At 40.9% G+C, this 26,412-nt stretch overlaps 1 protein-coding gene across 1 annotated transcript in view; it reads left to right on the forward strand.

The window, feature by feature from the left end:
• The window catches only part of LHFPL2 (LHFPL tetraspan subfamily member 2), a 153,802-nt gene that overhangs the window by 58,121 nt on the left and 69,269 nt on the right, over positions 1-26,412 (forward strand). Inside the window, exon 3 of the mRNA XM_038532483.1 lies at positions 16,676-16,733. The gene's annotated coding sequence lies outside the window, so the exon portion shown is untranslated. The remainder of the gene's footprint in view (positions 1-16,675; positions 16,734-26,412) is intronic.

Consider the following 26,412-nt stretch of genomic DNA (forward strand, 5'->3'; position numbering starts at 1 on the left):
GACCTATATTAGGCAGTGAAAATAATGAAAAAGAAAATTCCAAGTCTTGATATATATAAAAATAACATTCTAGTTCTTGTTATATTGAAATGCCCTTTTCCAGAGCTTTTCACATAATTGCCAGAAAACAGTTTATATTGTATTAATAAAGAGAGGAGGGCACTTGGGTGGCTCAGTGGTTGAGCGTCTGCCTTTGGCTCAGGGTGTGATCCCAGAGTCTTGGGATCAAGTCCCACATTGGGTTCCCAACGAGGAGCCTATTTCTCCCTCTGCCAGTGTATCTGCCTCTCTCTCTGAGTCTCTCATGAATAAATAAATAATTTTTTTAAAGATTTTTAAATTTATTTTTGAGAGACCCAGAGAGAGAGGCAGAGACACTGCAGTCCCCACCACACTTCTGGGAAACCAAGCGGTAGAGTGCCGTGTGCCAGGGAGACAGCTTGGAAATCAAATGGAGTAAGAATGGTCAGTCTCTGTGTACTGCCTCCTCATCGTCAAATTGTCTCACAGCTGCCTGGAGAGGAAAGAAGATGATGACCTCATGGTAGACAGGAGGACAGAAGCTCCAAGAGGGCTCAGTAACTTGCCCCAGGAAAAGGAGAATAAAGTGGGCAGGCATTGGCTCCCATGGGATCATTACATCCCCCAACCACAAAATGGTGAAGCTGGTACGTAAACCCAACTAGATTTGAACTCCAGAGTTGGTCTCCAGTCCTTCAGAGAGGGACAAGCATTGGCCTGATTTTTGTCCCCCTTTAGCTCTGGTGTTGCACGGCCTTTTAGACCACTGGCAGGTCATGTGAGAGGGGTCTGTGTTACTTGTTGGCCATAGGACCTGGAGCAAGGTACCCCAACTCCCACTGTCCCCATCTGTCTCATATACTTGTGGTGAGTGTTCCATGGACATAAATGCTATCAAGTGCTTATTAGCACTGTGGCACCTAGCAAGGCCTCGGGCAATGCACAGTAATGAAGAGGAGGAAGACCAGTTTTGTTGCTAAGGTTCGTAGTGCTCCTGAGGTTTTGATTGCAGAAGGTTCTCTTTGCCTGGACCCACGTGTGGCTGAGCTGTTTCCAGGCTGAACATCCACTCTGACCCTCCCGTGTTCCACACCCATAATAGCTTCCTGGGGGCTGGTTTCCATGGAGAACAGCTAGTGAACTTTTGTCGTCATGTGTTTCCTATTATTCCACATACCCCAGCTTGAACTTCCCAGATTCTTCCGCCACATCAAGCAGCAGAGACAGCCTGGTCTGTGGTACATGCTGACACCTGTGCCTTCCTAAGGCCAATGGCACTCATAGCCTCTGTCCAGAGCTAATCTTTTTTTTTTTTTTAATTTATTTGAGAGACAGTAAGTGAGAGAGAGAGAGAGCGCGCGCACGAGTGGGGTAAGGGGCAGAGGGAGAAGCAGACTGCCCGCTGAGTGGGGAGCCCGATGCAGCCCTCAATACTGGGACTCTGGGATCATGACCTCAGCTGAAGGCAGACGCCCAACTCACTGAGCCACTGAGGAGCCCTTGGAGCTAATCTTTTAATTCATCCTTTAAAGACATATGGAGTATTTATATACCAGGCAGAGCCAAAGAGGGACTTCATGTACCTGTATGTCACTTAACTGGGAGTTGGCAAGTATCATCTCCTCTCATTTCCTAGAGATAGGTAGAAACAGGCCCACACAAGGACCCAAAAGCTGGGATCACACCGCATCCCTCATTTTCACTGTTAATGAAAAGTACTTTCCAGCAGATGTTCTTGTTCTTCTCCTGATGTTTCTTGGTAAGTTTTTCATCCTGTTGTCTTGTCTTACTCATGTACTTAGGGGAACCTCAAAGATTATAGGATGCTTCTGTTCTGACTTTATCAATTTTAATCTAAATTTTATAAGAATCCTAGACCATTTAGCTCCTTCCCTCCAAGATGGCTTAGAATACCATGTCCATGTACAAGATCTTTATAATCAGCTGTTTGCCAAGAGGTTTGAATCATCATTTAGGCCAGATGGTTTCCACATGAACTAAGACTAAAGATCTTTCATTTGGCATCCAGAAGAAAAACCATTTTTAGAACTATCAGTCCTTTAAAAAAACAAAACAAGCCATTGATATTAAACTTAGTCAATGAAACTTTGAATGGAATGGGAACAAAATAAATTCCCTTGTTTCTAATTCTAGGGCTCCTGTTTATGCAAAGTGGCCTGGGGAGAAAGCAGTAGCCAGGCTGAGTTGAGCTGGATGAAATAAACAAAAAGGTTGAAATCTTTATTTGCCTACTTACTTGTTCCCTGTTACTGCTAATCATATTCCTCAGCCATCACCATCTTCAAACATCTTGTTTCTGACTCTCATAGATGAGGAAACTCAGTGATTTGCATGTTTTTTTCCTTCACCTAGAGATCCCCGTTAAAGTCCTTGAGTAGATATACCAAGGTGGACTGTAAATGAAATATAGATGAATTTTTAATTAAATGAGATACCAAAGAGCAGTTTTTCAAGACTTCTACAAATCAGTCCAGATAGTCAAGTGTGAACTACTTACTTACAGTGGGCATTTGTGTAGATTCATCTTTATATTTGCTTGGTCCTGAAATCTGAGAAGATTCCGACCATGGCTCCAGTTGATTTCACTGGTTTGACTCTCTGTGCAGGGGAAACGGCCAGACTGTAACAAATACCAAATCACTGAACTCTGGGTACTTCATAGGCCATGTGAAGGCCTTTTTCCTTTGTTTGAGGGCAGTTTTCATCTCTTTTGCAGAGTCAAGTTCAAAAAGGTAGAGGAAAGAAACTACACTTTTGTATTGGGTCTGAGTTCACCTTCACGATTATACCAAATACACCTTCTCAGAAGGATCTGCTGGAAACAAAACTTGGTGTGAATCCACACTTTTCCTGCTACTGGATTATAGCTTCTAGGCAGCAGAGAGCTGAACTTGGAGGCTCTGAGCCCCCATTGCTCATGTGCATGGTTGATGATCATGTGGTAGTTTGCTGTATTACAGAACAGGTAGTCAGGAGCACATATGCTACTGGGAATCAAGAGTTTGAGATAGAGTCAAGTAGCATGGTGTCAGAAGCCTTGTACCTAAGTGATTCCTGGAAGATATTTCTCAGAGAAAATTGGCAGTAAGGTGAAGCCATTGATCTCACCCTTTGATTTCTTGGTGGAGGAAAGTACCTGGAAAAGAGGAGAAAGAAGGCCCTGAAATGCATTCAACGTGATTGTGTTTGTCTGTGTGGCAGCCCAAGCCATTCCTAAAGAAGGGTAAATGTGACCATTTGAAATGGAATTGCCAAGCCTCCATGCCATAAACTTTCCTTCTTGCAAGAAAAGGAAATTATCAACTAAACCCTGATGGTAGATGCCTGATTCCTACATTCCTGAGATGCTGCCTGCCAGAGGGAGCCTGTGCTCTGCCTCATTTGGACTCTCTAATTGGCAGAAAATGGTTCTAACTTCTCCTTCTTCCTACCACTTAGGTCATAGTTTCTTTTTCTGCTCTCTTAGTGTTTTTGAGAAATCCATAATACTCCTTTCATTCTTCCAGGGATTGGCATCTTGTTTTTGTCCTGGAGACAGTGCGCTGGCATTTCTATCTTTACATTGATCCAAGAAAGTGATGTGTAAAGGACCATGCCAGAGAAGGAGGCATAGTTCATCTCTGTGATGTTGTCCAAGTTCTTGGGAAACCATTAGACCTCTATTATCTTGGTGTTCGCCATTTGAGGTCAAGCCAACATCCGCATGTGTCTTTCTTTCCCAGAGGGCATGACAAGAAAAGAGAAAGAGAAGAGTTCAAGGAATTAAAAACAGAGTCTTCACTCGGGTAACATTTGGGGTCAGGTAAACATCTCTTTCGAATTTCATTGAAAAATTCCAGGAGGCCAAGGGTAAAATTTCCAGAAGACTTGTTTCATGGAGTGTAGTTCAGTGGAAAGTTCACCTTAAAAAAAAAAATGTAGAAAACCTGAGTATAATATTGCTTAGGGGCTCCTAGAAAAACACAAAAGGAAAAGGAAACCAAAAAACACAATTTCTTCTCATTTGGAAAGTGTAGAAAGCCTGGGAAAGATTTTCCCCAGTGACTAGGAAATACTTCTTTGTTGCACATGAGCTGCTTTCCATCCAGGAGCTGTAGAGTCCGTCTGTCTTTCTTTCTTTCTTTCTTTCTTTCTTTCTTTCTTTCTTTCTTTCTTTCTTTCTTCTTTCTTTCTTTCTTTCTTTCTTTCTTCTTCTTTCCTTCTTCTTCTTTCTTTCTTTCTTTTCTTTCCTTTTTCTTTCTTTTCTTTTCTTTTCTTTCTTTTCTTTCTTTCTTTTCTTTTCTTTTCTTTCTTTTCTTTCCTTTTCTTTCTAAGTTTTTATTTTAATTTCAGTTAGTTAACATACAGTGTTATATTAGTTTCATGTGTACAATACATGATTCAACGACCCTGTACTGCAGAGTTATTTCTTAAACTCATGAACCTGAGTTGTGAACGCAGAGACGACCATGATGCACACAGACTCTCCTGGGCAGGACAGGGCAGTGTGGCCATCTTCAGTAAGCTGATGACGTTTCAGCCTGGGCTTTACTTAGCCTATTACGGCCTAGTTCTTGGTGGTTCACTTTTCTGTTCTTCCATTTACCCGTTTCAGGTTCAAATGACATCTTTAACAAGATCTAAGCTCTTGTTTAACTTTTTTTAAAAAGTTGAGAGAAACAGCCCCCTTTGATTCTGAAGGAAATTAAACCACAAATCAAGCTACCAATGGAGATTGTAGAATTTCTGTCCTGGAGATCTTCAAAAATAGAACATAAAAATTAGGTCACTTAATAGGTCTGCTTGGAGTCTAACCAAGATGGCTTCCAACAGCGTTCCAAGTTTATAAAACAACTTGAGTTAATATTCCTATATCTGCAGAGCGTAAGGAAAGTCGGTACTTTGCTACATTCTCTTTTAGCTTCCTTAAAAATGTGTTAAGCTCCTGTGCCTAGAAATGGCTGTGTCTCCCATTTGCACTGTATGCTAATGTTGCTTGTGGAAATTTAGGAATGAGTGGGAGGGAGGAAGTAAGAGGGATTGTTGGTTTAGAAACTGACATTCGATCTTTTCAGAGGATGGCACTGAGAGAGGATACTTGGCTTAAGCAGAGCTGACTTGACTGAGCATATTAACAAACTCCCCAAAGAACTGTACTCAGGGTGAGGACACTTCCTGTAAAGGACTATTGCATGACTATATGATTAGTTTGCTGGCTTTAGATGGCCTATAAAATGCAAAGAAGGTTGTTTGGTTCAATGTCATTGGAAGCCATTAACTGTAAAAAGTTAAGATCGTCTGAAGCAAGATTTTTTAACTCATCTGGATCCAGTATGAGTCTAGAATGACAAAAATTAAAAAGTCAAAGAAAGGATTCTTCGTGGAATGCCAAACCACAGTGAACATAGTTCTTGGTGACTTGTTGGATTCCAGTGTCCCCAGGGCTTTCCCCTCCTTCTGCAAATTGTATCCAGCCCTAGCCTACCACAGAGTGACAAACCAATTTCCCTCCTGCCTACTGACCTTAAAGAGACACACTTCACGGGCTTAGGAACACCTATAGGAAGGACTGGCTCTTTTAGGAATGGAGAAATTGAAAGCTTTTAAGGGTGCTCAACGGATAGGAAGGCAAAATGCAAAATTGGGAGCCTTGCTTTGTTTTCCTACAGGCAATTTATGAAAAAAAATTTTTTTTCTTCCATTCTTTTTTTTTTTTTTTTAACCAAAGATTTATCTTAGGAATTTAAATTAGGAGATTAATGCCCTCTGTGACTCTGTTTCTTGAAATTGTGCAGTCGGTGCAATAGGATTTAAGACTTTCCCAAGGACCTTGAAACTAAAATATATGATCTTCCCTTTGTTTTTCTTCTCTTTGTCTTTTTTTGTTTGTTTTGTTTTCCCAGGCAGGCAAAAATAAAGGAGAGAGCTCCAAGCTGTAACATTTGGTTTTAGTACTGTTTTCTTTCCTCGTTCCTTTTAAGAAAGGACACATTCATTAAAGTAAGACCCCGTGTTTTGAGTAGTTTCTCTCTTTTAACTTTCCTTTTATTTGAAGTTAGTTCTGCCATGTGGTGGTTTTCAAGATGTTTGTTTATTTACAGTGAGATCCTTTCTTTCAAATAAAATCTTATTTTTAACCCCACTATATGGAACAGCTAAACCATAGCCTCCTGGGGAGGTGCCCGCCCGTGGTTTTGGGGCCCAGCTGGGCCCCAGGACCAGGGCGGCCCAGGACCCTGGTTTGTAATGCTCTGCCTTGAACACCATCTCCAGGCCGCCAGCAAATGCTCCCCCTTCACTTCACGTTTCTGGAGCGCTCCGGGGAGCTGGCGGTGGGGCCTGAAGCGCCCCCCACCCACCCCGTGCTGCCCCCCGCAGTCCGAGCTCGCGCCGGGCGGGTTGTGGTGCCCGAGCCAGGGCACGGTGAGGGCGGAAGGCCCGGCTCGAGGAAGCCGCGTCCTGTGCCAGGCCGGGTGGTCTTGAGCCGATGCAGATGAGAGCTTGGGAGCCAGAGCTGAGGCATCAGCACAGCCGTCTCAGGACACTGTTTTCCAGGGATCTCAGCGAGGCGTCTGGAATCCTCCAACGCAGAAGAGTCTTATGGAGAAGGGAGTTAAACAAGTCACGGGGCCCTGTTTACCATCGATTGCAGTCGACTTTGTTGGCAAGTGGTTAGCTCTTCATAAATAAGCCAGATTTTCCTCACTAGAGAAAGTTATGTCCTGTCACTTGTGGTGTCTGTGTACGTGTGTGTGTGAGTTTGGGAATGCATCTGAGGCATAGTTCAGAATCTGCAGCCAGTGAACACGTTTCCTCAGAGAAGGAGCTGGCGAGGCCAAGGTCAGGGTTCCTTGCTCTGTGGGCCAGTCCTCTGGGTGGGACTGTGTGGCCAGATTGTACTTTTCACCCCGACCGGCTGCCTCTCACATGGATGCCACAGGTCCCAGGGAGGGTCAGAGTGTAGATGGGTGTCCAGACTCGACTCTTCCTCCTGCAATCTCGTAGGGCCTTTGTCCTGCTGGTGGAGGGCTTGGAGGGCTTGGCGTTCATCTTCATGGACGGAGGGCACCCTGCTTGCGTATTTAACAGCTAAAAGGAGAATCTGAAATAGTCCCTCTGAGCCAGGGTCTCAGTGCCTGCCGGGTGCATCTCTCCTGTCTGAAGACAAAACTTTCTACACTAAGTTAGAATAGAGATCGATGAAATAGTGCTCCACAGTTTTCAGCATGAACATATCGTCCTCCTTTTCCAGAATTGGGAGGAGGGAACTTAGAAGAGAGATTGCTTCTCATTCCCTAAGGTCATTGTTCATTCTCTCTTGTTCTCATTTCTTCATTTAAACACCATTTTGTAATTAAAGTTTGAAACACTTGATTTGCATCTGTAAAAGAATAGGCAGGAATCTTATGGAAGTTGTTTGGAAAAAAAAATATTCCCATGTACACAATTCCCCTAGAGAATGAATGGCTCTATAGGTTCAATAGGTTTTTACTATTAATTAAACATGGAGCATTTTCTCTTGTTTCGTAGTATAAACACAGCCATGTGTGAAGCCTTAGTAAGATTTCATCTTTGCCCAGGGAAGCAATTAAATTTAGTTCTAATTTGTTTCCTTTGGAAAAAAATGGGAAAGACAAGTAGGCTGACGTAAAGTATCTCATACACTTTTTTGCTGAGAAAAGTATTCCTTTTTATTATACAGAATTCAAATGCTGCAGAACCATGAAACCTTTGCACCTCTTCATCACTGTTAAATAAATAATCCGCCAACCCCCACAGTGATCACCATTAAGATACTCTTGAGCCAGTTGTCAGAAAGGGGTCTAAAAATTATAATTGTAAAACTTCTGTTGATTTTTATCCCCAGAATTAATTTTTGCTGGGTCAGTGGCTTTCAAAATGTTTGTTTTTAACAACGAGCACTTTCTTCAAACAAAATTTTCAGTGGCATTCTAATATAGGAAAAAAAGAAAAAGATAAAAGCAGAGACACTTTCGTGGTAGCCGGGTAAGAAACCTGCTCACTCCCTCCTCCGCCCTGGCCAGGGAAACCACAGGGTCCCTCTACCCAGAGACCCAGCAGCACTTACAACAGGCCCTTAGCCCAGTTGCTTCGGTGGTTGATTGATGTTGGACTTCTCCCTCCTTGACTAACCCTTCTAAGTGGGGCACTCATAGTGACGTTTGTTTTCCCCTCGTTGACTTTGGGTGCTTATTTTTAGTTAAGCTATAGTTAGTCACCAACTTAAAAGCAAACCACCTAAGCCACCCAGTGATTTTTTTTCTTTCTTTCTTGAAATTGGACCTTTACATTTAACTCATCCTTTGAGTTTAGCTCAAATGCCACATTTGTTGCTACTTTTTTAGTCTGTGGCAGCAAGTTTTTCTCCCTGTGGATTTAGCTTTAAAATCTGTAACTACGATGCTCCTACCACAGTAGACATTCATGTCCATGGACCTCACGGGAATGAGATTTTGCCTTTTATACCCCATTTCTGGTTACTGTGTTCCTGCCTGTTTTCTTTCCCCTGCTAGGTAATGAAAGGGAAGATAGCATTATTTCATGCTGTAGGTAATGCTAGGAGAATCTCTTAAGTCTTTGATGGGACTGGAGTAAGTCAAAGTCCTACAAAAAGAAAACACAGCCTTGTGTAAACATACAATTCTGGCCCCCATGCTATGCCCAAATGTTATGAAATAAGATGGCACTTGAGAGGCGTCCACAACTTCACTAAGTATTTATTGAGCACCTGCTGTGTAATATGGCTGAGCCTCAGAGAGCTAGAGAGGTCAGGTATTTCACATGCGCTCATTCTGTTAGTACGTACATCCCTGTAAGGTGGATACCATCTTTTATTTACTTATTTTACTGTGTGGTAGCCAGCTCTTACCTTACTCCTTGACTGCTTTTCTGGGAGTCATCTCACCCTTACCTATGGCTTCAAACACCTCCCATATGGTGCTAATTTCCCAAACTATATGACCCTCACTAACGTTTCCTCAGTTGCCCACCATGCCTACTGGAATCCTCGCTATGTGGTTGCCCAACCAGATTCTTCAAGCTTAAAAGCCTCCATGTACAAAATTCCCCCCATGCCCTCACCTGATCTCCCTTTTTCCTTTGGTTTCTGGTTTTGGTCAAGACATTATTGGGACTCCTGGGTGGCTCAGTGATTGATTGAGCCTCTGCCTTTGGCTCAGGGCGTGATCCTGGGGTCCTGAGATTGAGTCCTGCATCAGGCTCCCTGCATGGAGCCTGCTTCTTTCTCCCTCTTCCTATGTCTCTGCCTCTCTCTCTCTCTCTCTCTCTCTTGCTCTCTCCTCTCTCTCCCTCTCTCTCTCTCATGAATAAGTAAAAAAAAAATTCTTAAAAAAAAAGACATTATCATCTGCCCATCCATGTATTCACCAACTAATATTCATTAATAACTCATTGTGTCTGAAGCACCACTTCAGGTATTAGGGATCTATACAGCACAGACTAAAACACATTAAAGATTTTGCCTTAATGGAGCTTATATTCTAGTGGACAAACAACTTACTTTTTTTTTTTTTATTGTTTTATTTGAGCGGAGGTGGGCAGAGAGAGATAGTCTTAGGCAGACTCTGCACTGAGCACAGAGCCTGACACAGGGCTGGATCTCACAACCCTGAGATCATGACCTGAGCTGAAACCAAGAGTTGGACACTTAACTGACTGAGCTACCCAGGTGCCCTACGTTATGATTTTTTTTTTTTCCAATTGACAGATTTTTTTTTTTTTTTTTTTTTTACAAATTCTTGGAAAGTTTTCCCTGGCACGCTGTGAAAGCATAGTCATACTGTCCTCATTCAATTTGTGTTGAAGTGATTTTGTTCCTCCAAAATGTATTCAGAAGACATCCTCACTCCTCCTGAAATGACACAGGCCTTCTGAGCTCTCCAAGAGGTAACTGAAGCTCCTCTTTTCTGGTTCTGCTTCACCAAAATCCTGTTACTTGCTCACTAATGTCAAGGTTTTAGAAAAGCTCAAAGACTGGTGATGTAGACCAAAGCTGAAGATGTGAGTCCACCTGGAAGGGACAGCAGTGACTGGTGTGTGTTGCAATGTATGTGATGGCCACTAGAGCCTTCGTGCAATGGAAGTCCCAGGAGGCACCGGGGCTGAGAACTGCCCAGTGCTACAGGAGAGTATTGTCTTCCCATGGGAGCAGCAAATAATGCCTTGTTGGTTTTGGTCTTCCTGGTGCCTGGCAGGGAATAGATGCCCAACAGACCATTTTTAACTACGGGAGGATAAAATAATGGACAGATAGATACTTTTAGCATACACAAAGTAATGAAAAGGGTAAATATTTTAGATAGGGGAGCCAGGCCTCCAAAAGCCAACTGTCTTTCACCACTAGAATCAACCTTGCTTGGATGCAGAGACTCGGAATTCTTTCCTTCATTTTTAGGACATTGCAAATCCATTTCCAGAATGGTGAGTTAGACTGTCTTGATGTTGCAGCAGCCATGCCCCCTCAGTGGGCTTTACCTGTGTGAAGGTGACACCATACAAGGGTTTTTGGGTCTTCCCACAGGTCAGATGGGCTCATTCCTGGACTTTAAGGGATGCTAATGGGCAGCCTGGGAGCAGCATCTCCACTTGCTCTATGCTCTCACCTGAGTGTATCCATATTACACTCTTTGGAAAGGTTTTTAATATGTAGCCTTCATTTATTTCTAGTTTAATGTTAGCATTTGTTTTTCAGAAACATTGGTCTTTACTAAGATTATGCCCAGATTTGGAATGCAGACTGCTGAGAAATGTCAAACAGAGAAAGGGCTTGTCAGCACTTACAGTCCAAGCTACCTGCATGGCTGTCCGTTAGCCTCTGCACACTCTCTGAGCATGCTGCACTCACCTGTCTGCCCATAACGACCTGTGTCTGTTCATCTTAATTGACTTATTCTTGAACAGATGCTTGGGGTATTTGGTGAGGTTTGCTGAATACTAGTGTTCAACTGTATTCACAACTGTGTCTGTCTTGCAAAATGATCACATAGCTGTATTCAAGGTTAAAAAAAAAAAGAGGCCAAGAATATTAAGAGTCATCCAGAGGAGCATTTTGCAGAATTTCCAAAAGAGCTCTTTAATTATATACACTTGGCCCTGTCACCGTCTTCCACCACTTGTGTTCCAAGGGTATCGGGAGGTTGGTCCAGACCCTGGTATTTTGAAACACACCCACTTAAGGACTCCTGCGGCATAGACTGGGTAACCACTACTCCCATGCTTCTCCCATGCCTGCCGACTCGTCCTTTGCCTTTTTTACTTTCTCCTTGTGGAATTCCAGCTGTCATTCTTTGCGTGATGATTTTCTCCATCCTATCAACCCCATATTTCTCTCTTCTCCCTATCCTTCCTTTTCTGACTATGTAGGAACTCATCCATTTATTTATTAAATAAACATTTCTGAAATGTTTACCCTGTGCCATGGACTGTGCTATGTGTGGGAGATATGTAAAGGCATAAGCTAGAATTATTAGTCTCAAGGAGCTTCTGATCCAGTGGGTTTGTAACTAACTGTTGGGGAAAGGCTAACCATTATGTGAATGAACGTGGCACACAAACCTGGTATGTCACAAGGCACTATAATTGAATCTGACGTGTTGCTGGCACCTTGGCAGGTTATTCTGCTGGTCTCAGATATTTGAAAACTTACCCTTTCACAGCTTCATGTTGATAGGATTTTTGAATCAAGTAGTTTCTCCTTCCTTAAGAGCTAAAGGAAGTTTTTGTGGTTAACAACATTTGGCTTATAGACTGCGAGGTCTCTAGAAACTTGAACCTGAGTCATTCACTGTGGCTGAGTGGCAGGGCGGGCAGTGCAGAGGCTCAGGTTCCTAGCAGTTCACATGAGCTAACACAGCTCAGCCTTTGGCAACCTGCCACTCCCTCTTCTTGTAGACAGGTTTGTGAAATTTGACACTCTCATGTCTTTCCTTAGAAATCTTGAAGGTTCAGCAGTTTTTAGCGGCTGACCATTTCTGTTCAACTCCTGTTGTCAGACCCAAGTGTGTGGCTCTCTTGGACCTGTTGTCAGAATAGAGCCTATGTATTTCATTGACTTAAAAAAAAAAAATCGGACACAGAGAGGAAAGGGAACTGGTGAAATGGCAGCATGAGACACAGAGAGGAAAGGGAACTGGTGAAATGGCAGCATGAGGATACCCGTGTGTGCGCTCTGCTAGGTCTTCTTGTGGTCACCCCGGCCCCTGGGAGGACCCTGAAGCGTCTTCTCGGAGGTTACAGGCAGGATACATTGTCTTCACCGAGTCACATGTTGATTAACAGAACTTAAAACAAAAACAAGCAAATCTCTTGAACAACAGTTTATGCCTTGGATGCAGAAATGGGACACTGTTCTTTGTGTCTGTTATGCTGCCACAAACTGCCCTTAAAATATGAAGCCTATACAAGCATATGGTATATCAGTAGAGCTTAGTGAAGTAGGATTTGGACAATTACTCCTGTAGTTGACCCAAGTAAACAAAACCCAGAAAGTTATCTACTAAAAACACAGAATACTTCTTAGGTGGAGGTAGAGTGGTTTATAAGAGAATTAGGGCTCTTCCTATTTTGCTTTCAGCTCATTTCCTTCGGTTTTATTTTCATGCTTCAAGTCTTTGCGGCCCATCCTTGCCCTCCTTCTTGATGAATAAGTGTGATGGTCGAAAAGCACATGTCTTGGCTGTTGCAAAGATGTAGCCTTTACTAATTGTGTGATTCAGCTTAGGTGGTTCATATTCCTAGTCTGTAAATGACATCTGCCCCACACCACCATTCCAACTGCCTTCTATGCATTGTGTGGGTCAGATGAGAAAATGAGGTGTGAAGTGTCATTTAACTTCTACAGTGCCCTGCCACGGAACTGGAACTCGCATTCTCACCACGGATGGGTGTTGCAGGGCTCATGGAATGAATTTTCTCTGTTATAGGACAATAATTGAGAGTTTACCCTCTTTGGCTTCTGTGACCACGAGCTGCTGTGTCTTACACCCCCACCTCCACCCCAGAGGCACACTGGACCTCTGCGTGGCCACTGTTTAGTGTGATATTCTTTTTTCAGTTGAGCTGAAATTTAGCCTTACAACTTCCAAAATAAGTTACACTTCTTGGTTCTAGTTTTACAGAGTTAACATGAAACAATTCAAGTCGGCACATTTCAAGTCATAGAAATTTATAACTGAGAAAGGGGTCTTACAACTCAGCTTCCTGTTTTTGGCAATTCAATTCAATAAATAAGAGCTGGTGCCTATCACGTGGGTGCTGTGCCCAGGCACCCAAGACTCAAGGCAGCTATTGTTTCTCCTCCGATCTCCCATCTCCGGAAGTGGAACCGAGGGCATGCGACCGGAATGGAGATGAATGGGAAGTTTGAACTTTTTAACTCCTTAATGTGCAAAGATCACAGTGGTTTTAATTTCATTTAGGGTACTTGCTGAATAAATGCCTGCGTTTATTAGGTTATAACTCACTTAAATGGCCAAGGAGACTACTGATCTGTAGAAATGAAGATGAGAGAATAATAAATAATAAAGCCATCTATTTCTGATTTTTATAAGCTCCCCTATGTTTGTTAACCAGTAAGTGAAAAACATAATTGCACAGAGAGGAAAGGGAACTGGTGAAATGGCAGCATGAGGATACCCGTGTGTGCGCTCTGCTAGGTCTTCTTGTGGTCACCCCGGCCCCTGGGAGGACCCTGAAGCGTCTTCTCGGAGGTTACAGGCAGGATACATTGTCTTCACCGAGTCACATGTTGATTAACAGAACTTAAAACAAAAACAAGCAAATCAAAAAACCCAGCACTAGGGGTAGAGTTGGATGCCCTGGGTTCTCTTCTTGCCCATGTTGCTAACTGGCAGTGTGATTTGGGGGGAAGTCCGTCTCTACTCTTCAGAATTTCATTTTCCCTCAAATTCAAAATAGGGCTAAATCTGTTTGCCCTGCCTCTATAATATAGTTAATTTCGGGTTAAATGTGATCATGTATATGGACTTGAATCTTCACTTCTTAAAAGCCATGGAACGTTGAGAGACTTCTCTGTGCCTGCTTCTTCATCTCTAAAGTGGGATAATATTAGTACCTACTTGAGCATTTTTGTGAGAAGAGAGTTAATTCCCATCAAGTACATAGAACAGTGCCTGACAGTTAATGCCTAATAACGGTGATTTTTTCTTGTGAACTTCTGAGGGCATCTATGACTTAGTTTATTTTTAGTTTACTGAATTTTTTAAATGACATTTTTAATAAATAAAAGTAACTGTAATACCTATTGACATGTTTTATCTTTCTGATCATTTTGGTGGTTTCACAAGGTAGGACTTTGTTGTCAGAAAAGGTTAATCATGATACTGAGAATTTACTCCCAAATGCCTTTTTTTTATTCAGAGCTTCAGACCAAATCTGTTTATTCTAGGAAGTGCCTTTTACTGGCAGCATGAGTTTGGAAAGCTTTAGGTGGGAATCAGGATATGACCCTGCCTTCTCTATTACTGTTAGAGGTTGGAAATCTTTCTTAACTGTCCAGAACTTTGCATGGTATGTGACAAAAGATTTTTCAAATGTTATCTTTGATTTTGGAACTATGTTAATTCAGTGTTTTTGTGACCCATTCAGCTTTGAGAGGTAATGAAATGTTGATCAAGAGCTCCACCACAACAGACCCATTTATAATAATCCTACTGGTTTACTTCACAAAGGCAGTTTTCAGATAAAAATACTGATCATGACTTCCTGTGACTTTCCCTACAGGGGTAAAATTAAATTGTGGGAAATGCTTGGAATTTAACTAGTAATTAACTTATAAAGAACCTTTTAAAAAAAATCATAACTCCCTTAAGCTATTATAACAAAGATCCTTATGAATTCAGAATTCTTTTGTGTATTTATTTTTTATAAAGTGAAACCCAATGACTGTTGTTCAGTATCTTCAAGTTTGTTATTGAACTAAAATGATGTCTTTAGATAGAGGAGCCTTTGAGCCTCAGGTCCAGTTTAGATGAACCCTGATGCTGCTTTTGTTGAACTACTTATTTGGATATAAATATGGATATCTGTGGCCTGATATTACAGACTTTTATTATCAAGATTTGATGATGGGGTATTTGAGAGTTTGTGATTAGAAAATGAGCACATAGGGCAGCCCCCGTGGCGCAGCGGTTTAGCGCCGCCTGCAGCCCAGGGTGTGATCCTGGAGACCCCGGATCGAGTCCCACGTCAGGCTCTCTGTATGGTGCCTACTTCTCCCTCTGCCTGTGTCTCTGCCTCTCTCTCTCTGTCTCTATGAATAAATAAATAAAATCTTAAAAAAAAAGTTTAAAAAAAAAAGAAAATGAGCACATAGACTTTTCCTGCTTTTCTGCTTATCAATAGAATTGAGGCTGTCAGATATTTTGTTTCATCTCTCTTACCTGGAGTTAAAAATGCCACTTCACTCTTAGTTGTATATTTAATATTTCTTGAACTCTAAACTCCTTATTCCTACATTTTTACTTCTATGCCATGTTATATTACAGTTCTAAATAGCATGATTAAGCTGATCATTTTGAAATGAAGAAATTACTTTTAAACATACAAAAAGCACAAATTAATTTTATCTGCTAGTTGATTTGTTTTCCAGAAGTTTTGTGTTAAGGAACATCAGGTTTCTCTCTGGAGAGGTAATGAGTAGATCAGCACATCTAGAGTAGAAGGTGTTTTCAAGGGGCCATGTGGCAGGATGACATGATTGAGATTTGGAAACCCTGGGGCTCTGTGATGCTAGGGAAGTTTCTCTGCTTCTTTCAGCATTAGTTTCTTCAACTGTCAATGGACATGCTGTCTATCTGGAAAGATTATAATCTGATGCCACATTATGCTAATATATAATGTGTTTCCACCAAATAGTAACTGTTATATTTTGTGTTAGAAATTTGTTCCATTTATATTTAATATTTCAAAGCAATCATGAATGGTCATTTTGGGATTCTTATTTTGTGAACATATTAATAGGCTTATAATTTTCTAAGATTACCAGAAGACTTTGGGAACACCAAAAGAAATACTTGATTTCTGAATAAACTAATCATTTAATAAGTTCTTATCTCTTGATTCCTATGTTAACTGTGTTAGAGTTGTAATGACCATTTTTCCCTTCCTCCAATCTTGGATATCCTTGTGAGTTTAGCTTTAAAAAAAGTTAACAGAGTAACCAAAAAGGATATAGAGTAAGGCCAGGGTAGTTTCCTCATTCACAATTATATATTTCATTCTTAATTTGTTTCAGGATTATTTGAGCCTTTTAAGACTATTTATAAAGTGCCCTCAAGGACATGTGTTGTGTTTTCAAGTTGGTCTCTTTGTGAGGGGAAAGGAAAGGATGTAATAAGGTGCACGTTGATGGGCTGCACTTCCCCCACTGCTCTCCTCTTTTTTCTGGTTTATCACTGCTTTGAATCCTGTGTTAGTAGATCAGTGTTCCCAAGAATAGGTGGCTATGTTCTAGTGCAAGTTGAACTAACTACATGCTGCCTGGGGGCCAATATTTGAAACATTTTATGTCTATTAATGAGACATAAAAATTATATGCTAAGTCTTCTTCACATTAAAAAAAAATCTAAGTTTTTTTTTCAATTGGTTTCTCCAGGTGGCATTTTTCTGAGATTGTTCATTGAGACTTCCCAGCATTCCTGCAGATGAAATAGGTAAGTATTGAAATCAGATACCCTTACTATAATAATTCTATGGATACACTTCCCAGGTAGGTAGCAAATTACTTCTTTTTTTTTTTTTTTTTTTTTTTTTTTTGCAAATTACTTCTTGAAAGAGGTGCAGTGTTTCAAACTTTTGGACCTTGAATGGTAATACTAGTTTTTGTTATTGTTTTGGGGGTTTTTTGGTTAGAAATACCTCTTGGATGAGCACACACAAATGTTGTCAAAGACCCTGTAAAGGTTCTGTCACCATTTGTAAACAAATTTTATAGCTCTTTTTAATGTGCATAGCTGACTCTATGTTGTCTTTCCTTTTGAGTCTCTGTGGACTGTTTCACCATTTGTTACCATTTTTCTGTGAAAGGGGAAGTAGAAGTAGAGATGACCAATTCAAATTACCCAGTTTTATTACTTGATGACAGCTCAGGTAGAGGAATTGCCTAAATAAAAGTTGCAAACAGTTGACTAATAGGTGATGTATGATGGAGTCTATAGATTCTGATTTATAAAGGTCACTTTTGGAAAATGTTAGTAATAATAATAGGGGTTGAGTAATCTCCTATGGTGTGCAATCAGGAGATCAATTAAATAATTGTTTTGAAAGACTTTGATCCATTTCTGACTCTAAAAAAGCAGACAGTATTCAACTCAATTCTCTAGAAGCCTTGTAAGGAGCTGGAGGGTGTGACTCAGGCTAAGGGGGCCGGTATGTGGGTTGATTTGGGACCCACTGGCACTCTCTCCTGGAGGCTCTGCCTTATGCAGTGAGTTCACAGAATGTTTTCACAGACACCATCTCATTTGTGGAAGGGTGATCTTTTTAGATTACAGATTCTGGGGAAGGAAAAATTGTCCTTATATCATGAATTAAACTATTGATTTCTAATATGTTATTAAAGTGTTCTAATAGCTACTACTGCTTGGGTTAGATTAAGCAACTTGGGTTCTTTTCTTTTTCTTTTCTTCTTCTTTTTTTTAATGGGAACTGTAAACACTTGTGAGTTATAAAATTATTTGAGCAAAGGTCCTTCTCATGGGAAAGCCAGGGCTGACCCAGGTTGGGTGGTGTCTTGTGAAGGTTAATCATTGGCACCTTATCAAACTGACAGTCCTTAAATAACTGTTCCGTATTTATTTACTGGGAGTAGGTGAAGCTGATTTTCTATTACTAAAGACTATTAATAAAAAACATATATCTTTTCCTGTATGTTGAAAATAAGGGATTTATTACATGTGATTTTTCTGAAGCAGGTGTTCATAAGCCTGTTTAAAATTTGATTAATAGTAACACTCTGCCGTGCATCGCTCAGGTCCAGACTTTCAGATGCCTGTCAGCCAGGGGACGTTGAGGTTGGTAGTGAGGCCTGTTTTCACTCATACAGTTCTATGAGGAGAAATATTCTCAACAGAGCCAGATCTATGCTGGTGAGGAGTGTGTTTATTTCTAATCTCAGGCACTGTCTATTTGAGCGGAAACAGGTCCAATTGCCATTTCGTCCATTATGTAAGGAGTCGCATGTGAACCCGAGTTAACTGGCTCCATATTTCCCATGTATTCCAGTGATGATTTAGTCCCCCTTTGTGGGTTGTCACCCTGGATCACTGCCAGGCTGGCCTGTTTAATCCAGCTCTAGGGAATAGCCAATTCCATTCTGCCAGTGTCTTCAGGAGCTAAGTCATGTTCATCCTTGAAATCCCCCTCTCTGACGATTTAGCCAGATAAAATTCACTTGGTCTTTTTTTTTTTTTTAATTATGAATTCATCCCATAGAAATGCAATAAAACTTGACTTAGTCAGACACAAGAGTGGCTTTTCTGAAATAACAGTATGTGAATTATGAAGAAATCTGACAACTCACAGCATATCAACTTGTTGAATAGGTTTCTCTTGAACAAAGAGTCATTGCAGTCTAAGGAGAGCCTTATCATCAGGTGGTCCTAGGCTGAGAGTCCATCTCTGCTGGACACTACCTGGGTTGGGATCCCAGGTATGGTGCCAGTTGGCTGTGTGACCTAAGGCATGTTCCTTTGCCTGATGGAACTCCTCTCTCCTTATGTGTGGATACCCCTTCCTCCCAGAGTGCTTTGGAGGATTCAGTGAGGCAAAGATAGCAGTGACAAGTACCTCCTGTGTGTCCTCCTGACATCAGGGCCCTTGGAAGGAGCCCTGGGTTAGGATGGAGGAAGTGCTGTACCAGGTGCCTCCTATGCCTCACTGATAGAGTAGCAAGCTGTAGTACCCGCTCTGTTCAGCCCTGCCTGCTCTGGAGAAATCTTTGAAAAGTGTGAGTTTAGGGTATGTGGTTGGTATTAGGGTATTAGGTATTAGGGGGCTTCTATTGGGCAGGTTTAAAAAAAAATCTAGTCAGACTTTCTGGGCTTGAGTCCCAGCTCTACACCTTATAATTAGGTGTATGACCTTGAACAAGTTATTAACACCCTCCCTGGCTCTCACCTGTCTCACAGGATTGCTGTGAGATTAAATGATGTATTGTGTGTAGAGTGCGGCATATGGAACTAGCACCTAGTGAATCTCAATAAATATGCTCATAAATTCAGCAGGACACAAGAAGGGACGCAGAGGATTTGACTTGAAAAAATATCCATGGTTTTAAAATATCTTGAGTTTGTACTTTGGATTATTGAGCTTTTTATATGATGTTACATTATTTAGATCAGGAAGGATCATCTTTTTCCAGAATGAATGGAGAATGACCTTATTCTGCAATGTGGGACTACCTCATCAGAAGGGTGAGGCATTGGGAGTTGGTCTTCTTTGGTTTTCTATTCATGAATAAATGAATCTTTCCCCATCTGGGGGAATTCTTGCTAGAATTGACCAAATGAGTGAAATGAGAACTCTAGCCTTGCACTGCCCATTGTGGTAGCCACCCTCCCCAGATGGCTGTTGAGCATTTGGATCGTGGCTAGTGTGACTGAGGCACTGAATTTTTAATTTTATTTAATTTTGATTCATTGAAAATTTAGAACTGAATGTCACTTCAGTTATTGGAAAACTTGTAAGCATATTTGAGGCAACTTGGGCAGGCAGATCTATTTTTTCAACTGTACACTTTATATGGTTTAATCAGGTCAAGTATTTCTGATGAAAACTTAGTAGCTGAATTGAGATGTACATTGCAAAGTATACAGCAGATTTTGAAGTTTTAGTGTTAGGAAAAAAGGATGTAAAATACTTTTAATACTTTTTATATATATTGATCATATGTTAAAATTATAATATTTGGGATATATAGAGAAAATTAATTTCCTCCTTTTAAATATTTCTACTAAAAGTTTTATTTTATTTTTATTTTATTTACTTATTTACTTTTTAAAAGATTTTATTTATTTATTCATGAGAGACACAGAGAGAGAGGTAGAGAGATAGGCAGAGGGAGAAGCAGGCTTCCTCTGGGGAGCCTGATGCAGAACTTGATCCCAGTACTCTAGGATCATGACCTGAGCCAAAGGCAGACTCTCAACCACTGAGCCACCCAGGGGCCCCTCTACTAAAATTTTTAAATGCCATACATGGCTCACATAATATTTCCATTAGACAGAGATGCTTTAGAAGATCCCTGAAAGAATAATTTCTTTTTTTTTTTTAAGATTTTATTTATTTATTTATTCATGAGAGACACACAGAGAGAGAGAGAGAGGGCAGAGATACAGGCAGAGGGAGAAGCAGGCTCCAGGCAAGAAGCCCGATGTGGGACTCGATCCCTGGACTCCAGGATCACACCCTGGGCCAAAGGCAGATGCCAAACCGCTGAGCCACCCAGGGATCCCCCAAGAATAGGGTAATTCTAATTTATTAAGTAAAATACAGTTTTTTCCAATCTTTGTGAAGATTATGAAAATGATGTTTTTTCTCCTTTTAAAGTGTTTGTTCACAGTCTGTAGTTTAGAGGAATAAATCTCTATTTTATTTTATTTTATTTTATTTTATTTTATTTTATTTTTTAGAGGATATTTTTATTTTATTTTTTTATTTTTATTTTATTTTTTTAGAGGATATTTTTAAATATTCAGAATTGAAAAAAAAAAAAAAGGCACATAGCTGATGTGCCTGGGCCTTATGTAATATGACCCGAGGCTCAATTTTGATGTCTTTGCCGTAGACCTTTCTCTTCCTTTTTTTTTTTTTTAATTTTTATTTTCTTTTTAATTTTTATTTATTTATAATAGTCACACAGAGAGAGAGAGAGAGGCAGAGACACAGGCAGAGGGAGAAGCAGGCTCCATGCACCTGGAGCCCGACGTGGGATTCGATCCCGGGTCTTCAGGATCACGCCCTGGGCCAAAGGCAGGCGCCAAACCGCTGCGCCACCCAGGGATCCCCTTTCTCTTCCACTTTCTTCTGAAATGGGCCAAGGGAAACACTCACCACTATCTACCAGAATATGAATCCAAACACTACTTTTCAGCTAAATATTCTGTTTCCTTGATGATTGTTAATTCTGACATTTGATGCAGATACCATTACCCCAGGGTCACATTTTGACATGTCCCAGGAGATCAGTTTAGGAACTGTCATCCAGGGGAACTGGATAACTACCTATAGTGAATTAGTACTCTCTTCTTACTATGGTACCAGTAATACAGAGATATATTCTCAAAGGAATGATGGCTCGCTAGATGCTTAGTTGTCGCCAATGTATGTATGAAACATGAGAAGATAATACAGTTAGGATCATCAGTGTTTTTTTCATCAGTGTTTTTGTTTCTCATTCATGCCCCACGTGACATTGAAGTATTCTCAGAAGTGAGGGAAGAGTATTTGACTTGGAATCATGCTGGTCTGGGTTTGAGTCCTGGCTGGCTGATGGTGATGGTGGTGAGTTTTCCTAAGTTCTGATTCTGTCCCTGGGTAGTTGGTGCCAACAAACACCAGCCACTTTCCTTATCAACATTCTTCCATTGTGTGTACTTGATCTGTGACACCACATGCCTTTGATAAATATGGCAAATACATTGCCATCCTTGTACTTTCCCAGACGAAGTAAAGGAATCAGAAAGTTTACTTTCCAATATTGTTCTCTCCAGGAATTGATATTTCTGTATTGAATGCAAGCCATTACCACATTTTCATAAAGAATCTTTAGCCACCAAAAAGTGGCTTTTCTTTGCATGGAGTTTAACTGTTATGACATTGAGGTTTTTAAGTTCCAGGAATAGAGTATAGAATTCATTCCCACCAGTAGTTTGGAAGCCGTTAATAGGGGAGGGTGTAATAATCTTCCTCCTTTACTGAGGGTAAATTGAATTAAATATATAGTATCTGGATAAGAAAACGATAAAATAAAATAAAAATAAGATTGTGGTTTTCAAGACTTTAAAAAAGCAAGTCAAAGTAATTGGATATATTGAAGACTTAAAGTGAAAGCAGTTCTTTTTCTGCTTTGTTACTTACATGTTGACAGCTTGCCTTTTTTCTGATAAGTTTTTGCTAGACCTGTGCCATTTGACAGGAGAGTGCTGAGGATTCTTCTCAGCAGGGACAGAATGAAAAGTTGCTTTCTTTGGTAGACTGAACTTCTGAGGGCTGGTCTGAGTCTTTTATTATATCATCAGTGTCCACTACAATGTCTGATGCACAGTAGGTGCTCAGTGAATATCGGTTGAATGGATGGAAGATAAATGTCTGTGGTTAGACTGTAGAGCTAGTTTTATGGCATCCTCTGAAGAGAACTCTACTTTGGGCACCTTATGGGCAGCACAGCACAGTATCTGTCGTATGCTAAATGCTCACTAAATGTTGGATAGTTGGAGGAGTGAATGTAGGCTTAAGTTTAACTTCCAGTTTATAAGGGAGTTTAGGAGTGTGGCCCATTTATAACTTCCAGTTTATAAGGGAGTTTAGGAGTGTGGCCCATTTATAATTTGGGAAGCCACACAGGCTCTTTTCAGCAGAGGAGCAAGGTTAGACATTTGGAAGGCACCACAGCTAGCGGATTGACCAGAGGCTAAGATACCAGGTAGACAGTATTGCTGGCAAGAAACTAGGTGGGTGAAGAGGGTGGCTTTGGAGGGTCAGATGGGCAAGGCTGCAGCTAACCGAATGAAGCACAGTCCAGGTTTAGCTTTGGATGGGAGCTGGGACAGCTCTCTGGATAGGAGTAGTTTTGCCATAAGTAAGCTTCAAGTGTGAGGAATGGGTGTTAAGAGAATTCTCATGTACTGGCCTCAGTTCTTTTGAGAAGTAGAAAAAGTTATCTGTTTGGGAGAGGGTGGGTGAAGTTGGGGGTTCTTATGCTCCCCCATGTGGCAAGGAGCTCTTCTCAGTGCTGATGTAGTGAGAGTATCCATCTTCCTGTGAATTCTGGACCTCTCTGATGAATTATTCCACAGAGAATTCAGATCCTCCATCTGACAGAACAAGTCCACAAGGATGTTCTGGATCTCATTTCAGTTTTGTTATGATAAAATGCTAAAGTCTGTGCAAAAAAGGCTATGTGTAGCTCCTCCATCAGGTAGATTTGGTTCCAGTTGGGTACTCCTCTTGTTATTCCACCTACACAAAGAAATGCCTCTATCCTTACATTGAAAGCTTTTTTGTCTCCACGATCCACTTTGTAAATTGCTCCTTGAAAGGAAGGTGCTGAACACACCTCATCTGAATGAATATGCATTGGGATGGTGTAGAGGTCTCCCTCGCGGTCACTGTAAGATGACATGTATGCTTTTACACGAAGCTTGTTAACGTAGCTAAGTCAGAGCTGTATCTATCTTGATCATTTCTCATGTCAAACCATAACCACCAAAGAAGGCAGTGTAGTATAGCTCTCAAGTTCTGAGATCTTGCCCCCATAAACACCCAATCTGCTCTTTGAAATTTCATGCTGACTTTCTAACAAAAGCTGGCTTCTTTTGAATTAAATGTTGATTTAATCTACAATCCCTTCTGGAGTCATTCAAAAGCCAAAATAAAGTTTTTGTAATCTTTTCCCTTTCTGTGCTCTAGTACCGGCGGGAACCACTAGTCATACAGTGGTCCTGTCTGTCCTTCAAGATGCCAGCCTCCCCAGAACCACCAGCTAGCTGCTCACCACATCTCAGAGGGCTAGGGTGCCAGGCAAGCTGTAAGGATGGGATTGGCCCCCCATCTCTGTACCTTATGTTACCAGCCCAGAACAGCCTGTGAAAAACTCTTAAGAGCTAATTGGCAAGCTCAGATGAACTTAGAAATGTACCTGATTTTGATCCAAATTATTCTATATACGCAGCCAAGTTGTGTTAGGAAATGGGCTCTTCCTGTCATTAACTCACAGCTTAGGTCATCTCTTTCATGTAATGAAGGCAAATATGACTGAGAATTCACTTTAGAAATCTAGTGTGACTAATCTGCAAGAGCTGGTTCCTGTCTTGTTGCCTCATCAACACATTTCTTTTTCCTGCTTCATTCTCTAACTGTGTTCCTAATTCAGTTGAAGTTCAATCCATTTTTCTCCTAATATTCATGGGCTGGTTTTGGACTGGAAGGACACAGCCAGCCTGGCATGCTAGTCAACTGCTTTCATGGGCTTCTCATTCTTAGTCACGCTCAGGGGAGCCAGCTTACTGGCCACTTACACCCTATGGCAGGTACATGTAAGTCTCTCCTTCTGGAAACTGTCAGGCATTTTGGTATAAGGGTAGTTGTAGTTGTAGAAGGTCACTTGGGCAAACCTAAAGTAATTCTATTTTTCTTTAGTTGCTGGTATGCTTGCATATTTATGTGATCAGTACACCTCAAAGTATAGGTCGTTCTTTAGCTGCCCAAAGCTCACACCTATTTTCCCCAGTGCCTTAGACACTGGTAGGCTTGTGAAGCTGAGCAACAACTCTTATATACTATTATTGCTGGACTAGAGTTGCCAGAAGATGTTTATGTGTGTTTTCTACCAATCATCAAAATAATCCAGGTTCAAACAAAAAAGTATACACATGCAGGAGAAAAGAAAACCAGTCTCCTTAGGGCCAATCTAGTGTCCACACTCCAAAAAATGTCTCTTTTTGTACATACTTTTCTTTACATAATTGAGTGCTTACTTTGTATACAACTTTACAGTTAATTTTTTGTTTTATAGGGTACTATATTCATATCCTCTCTATCATTAGATGTTTCTTGTTAAAGTATTTCACTGGTTGAAAATTATATCTATGATTTTGATAGATATTATGATAAATATGTAAATCATCTTAACCTTCTATTTTTGACATTTGACATTTTTAAAAATCATTGAATATAAACATTGATTGTCCTCTTATAGATATTTGTTCAGTTTTAAAAATATATCCAGGAAAGTTGGGCTCTCACTGGCAGTAAAAGAGAGTGCTTGTTTTAGCACACCATAAGGATCACTAAGGACCCAAATCCTTGCCAGTTTGGGAAGTAAGAATGGCACCTTATTTTAATTCTTGCTGTTTTTATTACTTAATGAAATTGAATGTTTTTCATCAACAGAATAGCCACCCGTATTTTCTTTTTATTTCATTAAGTCCTTTCAGGTGAAATTGTCATTTATTTATGACTGTTGTGATGTTTATAATTTTGACCCATTTTCCTGGAAAGGTTTATTGAGATGCATAACTTTGCACATATTGTATTCTCAGTAATAGTTAATTGTATACAAAATTATCCAGTATTTGAGATGAAAATAGGTGTGGAAGTGCCAAAGAGAATACACTTGGAGGTTCTAATGTGACTTCTTGGTCAGGGCTGTCAGCATCTGCAAAGTCAGCTGTATCCAGTGAGCACCAGACCTTGTGGGCACCCCAGTCATCACCCTGCCTCCTGCCTAGGTACTTCTCCTTCCCCTTTGCCTGTGCAGGGCAGACACGGTATAGCTCACGTTGATAGAATACTCACAATAAACACACACCGTGGCTCAGTGTTCACCGACCCCATGAAGTCATTCATACTTGCTTCTCCCTGGTGTTTCTTCTCAGACTGCTTAGCTGACTTTCCTCTTCTTATCATTGTTTCCAGGGAGTCCTCTTCTCCCTTTTCTCCTTTTCTTCCTTGCATTCTCCAAATTATCTGACTCACCCCATGACTTCAGCTGCCACTCGTGGGCCAGACCTCCTCAGACCGAACCCTTTCTCTAGGCTACAGGCCCAGATAGCCACCCGCTTGTTACAGGTCTTCCCCTGGTGTCCCACTGGGACTCAGAATGCATTGTGCCGCAAAATGAACTCATTCCTTCTCTCTCCCTGACTCTGTGGCCTGAATTCTGTCTCCTAGCAAAAAGGACTACCATCCATCTACCAAGCCAGACACCTGAGCAACATCTTGAGACCCCTCTTCACCTCACTGCCCACATCCCAGGGGTAACATGAAGACCTATGAGTTCTCCCTCCTTCATAATGCTTCATCTACATCCCTGTTCTTCCTGCCCTGGTCCAGGCCACACTCCTAGAAGGAACGAATGTGTGTTTTTCCCAACTAGATATCATCTTAAAAAAAAAAAAAAATCAGGTTTCTCTAAAATAAAATTGGTATTTTGCAGGACATGGTATTTTAATGGGATATTTGTGAATTTTTTGTATGAAGTGAATCCTCATCCATGAATTTGCCTTTTGTAGAAACTTGAATTTTGTACCTACTTGTTTGTTTTAAAACAAAGTATGCCTCGAATAATGTCTAATACATATTAGTCAAACGAGAGCCCCTAGACATTACTTT

Source organism: Canis lupus, chromosome 3 (genome assembly GCF_011100685.1).
Source record: "Canis lupus familiaris isolate Mischka breed German Shepherd chromosome 3, alternate assembly UU_Cfam_GSD_1.0, whole genome shotgun sequence".
Classification (NCBI taxonomy): Eukaryota; Metazoa; Chordata; class Mammalia; order Carnivora; family Canidae; genus Canis; species Canis lupus.